The sequence below is a fragment of the Halyomorpha halys genome, unplaced genomic scaffold, assembly GCF_000696795.3.
Source record: "Halyomorpha halys isolate HHAL.00 unplaced genomic scaffold, Hhal_1.1 Scaffold1368.1, whole genome shotgun sequence".
NCBI lineage: Eukaryota > Metazoa > Arthropoda > Insecta > Hemiptera > Pentatomidae > Halyomorpha > Halyomorpha halys.
In genome coordinates, this window is record NW_027109134.1 from 191,722 (window position 1) to 196,675 (window position 4,954).

Sequence of the window (4,954 nt, forward strand, 5' to 3'; positions counted from 1 at the left end):
AAAAAATGTATTAGTACCACGATTACATTTGTAATAGTGAAATAATATGTATAATAATTTTTTGGGTGACAGAAAAAAAGAACGAAAATTAATATCTTTATTTAATTCTCAGGACTTGGTAACACTGGTTGTTGTACCGCGAATTCCTCTTAGTGTTACCTCATACTCCAAAATTGATTCAAATCATGCCAGTGAAATTGTTTTGTGTAGTTGTTAAGTGCAAATTGTTCACCACAACAATTACCTTATTTAATTCAGGTAAGATTTAGTTAAATTATTATTACATAGATAAATGTTTGTAGGTGTAAATCTCGTATTCATATCTACAAAAATAAATTTGTTTCTTACCTATTGCGTTGTCTTTCTTTTTTATTAAAACATGCGATCTTCTGATCTCATTGGATCATATTAAGTTCTTTAAAACATAAAAGTCAAGACCTGCATCATTTGTACTACACTTACATCGACCTGAGATCAGAAGAAACATCCAGACCCATCACTCCTGGGATTGGAGATGTCATTTAATTTTTTGAATTAGCATTTTTGGTTCCATTCATTTTTGGTATGAATGTGTTTGTTGAATCTTTTTTGTGTTTATAAATTAGGTAAATTTATAATATAGTTGAAGTATGCCATTTAGGAAAGATATTTATTTAAAAAAAAATTGTTCACTGCTGGCTCTATCTATCTTTAATCTTTTAAATTTACAAGATTAGAGAATCCACATGAAAAGGTAAGAAGCCAAGTTAAAAATACAAGGTAATTTTGTGAAAGATGTTTTTTTAGCTATCTGTGCTCACATTTGTCTACTAGGGGTGTACAATTAAAAATGTATTTCTAGTTTTGTTCTTATAATTAAACTATAATATATGGTCTCTTAATTATCGTTACCTTGATAAATCGACTTATAAACTTCTTCACGGTAGGTGCGGTAGTAATATAGAGAATATTTACACTTATTTTTCTGGTTATGTATTCAGAGCCAATTAATAATAATTATTTTCAATTTCTCAATTTTTTGAAATCTATTAATTTATTTTTGTGATAATAACTGTAGACTTACTTACTATATCTAAAATATAAAAATTCGATTCTCAAGTTATTTTCATATGTGATGTTATTTTGAAATAAAATAAAATTTGTCATAAAGGTTATTTTACTGAGGAAAACTGTTGGATCCATTTTCCCGCTACTTGGCATGACGCGAGCGGTAAAAACTCATAGGCTAGCCACAATTTAAATCAAGCCAAAACCTAATTTACGCTTCAGTTTTGAGAAAATTATGAAATTATCAATGATTAACTAATAATTATGGATAATTTTGTCAATACTGAAGTGCAAATTTTGGTTCTGGATTGGTAAATAGAAAAAAAACATGTCAGAATTTTGATTTCATAAAGAAAAAAAAATCATTTTGGAAGCTTGAGCTTCAATCACCAAAAATTAGAATAGTTAAATTCCCTCTCCCATTAGGTCACATTATAAGGTGGTTTTAAAGAAACTAGGGCAATTTAATTTTCTTGTTTACGCAAACGTAATTTTAAGCAAATTAAACCACAAGTAAAATTGTCGCTTGTACCTTGACTTCCCATCTACTCATATAAGTTTAGCAAATTTATGATTTTTTTGTTGATATAATTTGCTTAAAACTACGTTTACGTAAATAAAACAATTTTTTGTTTGAGACAGTTTCTTTGAGACCACCCTATAATGTGACCTCATGGGAGAGGGAATTTAACTATTGTAACTAATTTTTGGTTGCAATAAAAAATGATTTTTTTTTGTAAATTTTCTTTATGAAATCAAAATTCTGAAATGTTTAGAGATACCTGAAGTAACTCAATTAGATTAGACACTGTGGAACTAATATGTGCCGCTGCAGTATACTATAATATAATATATACTAAGCCCATTGTGTTATAAAAAACTTGGTGCAGTGCGCGCATCACACAACTTTCACTTACCACCCTATATGCGTCCCCTAATTTTTTGTAGCGCTCGTGTTGAAGTTATTGCTATTTTTGTGATTCTAAAAAAAAAATCTAAAGGCCATAGGCGAAAATTATAAATATATTTTTTGTTAATTTTCTATTGTTATAAAACTTTGTATTTTAGGACTTTTCGAGGCGAGAATAGTAATGCAATCGGGAAAGTTTAGGTGGTTACGGCTTATCCCCTTCAAATCTGATTTAATTATTTTTCATTTAGTTATTCGTAAAATTATGCGATATTTTGTATTTATAGATTGTTCATTATTGCTAACAATAAGAACTGGCTATTATTTTTTTAAATTTACAATATTAAAGATACTTTAGAGGAAGATTTTTTGAACATTTGGCATTTTAATTTAAACTATTTAACTGTACCAATGGAGGATAACAACTATCTGGTATTAAAACCCAATTTACTGTACATTGATTCACCGAGTTTAATCAAAATCGTTTGAGCTGTTTTAGAGAATATCGAAAACATGTGAAAATCGATTGTATAAAGTTGTCCCCATTCAGTCGATTTTAGCGAAAAAGTGTCATATCTCAGGTATATACCCGCTTTAAATATCTAATTTCAGTTTCTTACGACTGACCGTTTTTGAGCTAAGATGTTTATAATACTGTCCATAAAGCTCTCATTATTATTTTTAATCCACTTTGGACATTCGGATGTTCGAATATTTGTGTATTATTTCGGAATAAAAGCAATATAAGTTAGGATTGGTTTTCGAGTCCAGCAAACATCTAGAATTTTAAAAAAATACACGCCTTTGCACTTTTACTTTTTTTGGGTCATAGCATCTAAACGGTGTGAACCACTCAGAAAGTTTCCCGCTTATCAAAATTAAAATTCATTAAATTCAACGTATAATCTCCCTAAACACTGGTTCATTGGTTGATCAGGTTCATTTGAATTGTCTAATTTGACTGGGCTTACAGGATAAAATGCAAATCTATATCATTATGGTTGTCCAACGTTTTTCTTCTTAAAACCGTTTTCTTCTTTTCCTGACCTGCCATTTATTCAATTATTCTTGGCCAAAACCTTTGTGGCCACCCCTATCTAGAGTATACTTCGAATTTTTTTTCGGCGCGGATTTAATAAATGACAAGTAATTCTATAAATAGAAGTATTTCTATACATAAATATTTAAAAAATACAAACTTTGCGTTGGTGAATACGAAAAATCTCCATGTATATAAGGGGGAGAGAAGGATATTGCTGCTTTCCCTCGTGTTTTCAAAACTTCGTGTTTGATATTTTCCATATATTCGGATTACTTGGTGACATCATATACTTGCTTTGGGAAGGCCTCTACGACAACCCAAGTAATAAAGTAACCCCAGGCTACAATACTTAGAACACGTCCAATTCAAAATCAAATCAATTTTTTTTTTCAGATTTACCACTATTAAAGAAAAGCAGCAACATATCTCCTAATTATAATTAGAATATTATATATAATTATAATATCCTCTGTTACTGATCCTAATTATAAAGGAATATTGCATTTTCCTTCTGAAAACCGTTGTCTTGGAATTTTTAGTTTTACTCAACTTCATTTCTACCTCTTACCAATATCTACCTCTTTGTACAACAAAGCTAAACAACGAGTGCGAAGAGAAAAAAATTAAAAAAACTTCATCGCATCGGTTATGAGAAAGGAATTGTATTATGAGTAATTACTGCTGTCAATTATGTATTGAAAGTATTTGTTTCTTTGATATCGTAAACTAATTTTAATTGAATGTTGAGATTACTCCTATTATATATCTGGTGGAAATATACATTTTTTTCAATAAAATAAATTTAAAATGAGAATGCAGTTACAAACATTTAATAAATTATTTTTGAAACAGTTCAACTATGTAAATTTTCGCAAATATTGAACAAGACCTCGTGGCGCAACGGTAGCGCGTCTGACTCCAGATCAGAAGGTTGCGTGTTCAAATCACGTCGGGGTCAGTCTAATTTTATTACATGGGAGGTAATTTTTTTTTACTTGAATAATTTTTATTACTCATTATGTTGGTCAATATTTAGAGGAATAGATATTGAAAATATATAATTATAGTAAAAAAAAAAAAACTAATGACTGAATATAATATACTATCCAATATGTATTCATAAACATATACAATTTTACAGATATTAATTTCTCTTATTTTGTTCCAACATTTAAAACATAATATATTTGCATAATGATACCATAGCAAATCTATTGACTGTTTTGAAATAACACGAATACTTGGATGTTATTATTGCAGCAATAAACAATTTAGGATATTGCTAATATTTTTTAATGTGCAATTATTAACAATAGTGAGCTGATACTAATAAATAAAAGATTACTTTTAGATAAAATGAACCTTAATTCACCTATATATTTATTTTTCTTATCTAGAAACCTGGTAGTCATTTTCGTGGTATCTTAGCTTGAACATTTTTTTTCCTTTTTATTATTATGATGAGTGAAGTAATTGTTTACTGAGATTAAAATATCAATCCGTATGTAATTTTAATTTATACGTCAAAAGTAGGTTTTGCATAACAAAAGCTTATATCCACCAGGCTTCAATTTTTTTAAATAATAGCTTTTTGTGCCTTATACTATATTGTATATATATTGGTGATATAGTTTTCGTTTCTTTTGGCATCAGTTGTAATAAACCTAGAGATGTTGACTAATATTGACTTATTAAGAAATATTATTATCATAATCTTAATCTCCATTACTTTTACGATATTTTGGTGAACTAAGATAAATATAAACAACTGTTTGACATAAATACCTTATACTTCAAAATATCAAAATTATTGTTAAAGCTATTAATTAACTCATGTAATAAAAAGGAGCTCTGTTTGCAGTTTTTATTGATGTAACATGATTATATATTTTTTGTTTTTCCTGAAGATGGCATGTAAGTCTAAACGTAAGACATTTTGTTCATAAATTAAAATT

At 28.4% G+C, this 4,954-nt stretch overlaps 1 non-coding gene across 1 annotated transcript; it reads left to right on the plus strand.

The window, feature by feature from the left end:
- The first annotated feature begins 3,885 nt into the window (after positions 1–3,885).
- Positions 3,886–3,957, plus strand: TRNAW-CCA (transfer RNA tryptophan (anticodon CCA)). Its single transcript has one exon. It is a non-coding gene; the product is annotated as a tRNA-Trp (tRNA).
- The last annotated feature ends 997 nt before the right edge of the window (positions 3,958–4,954 follow it).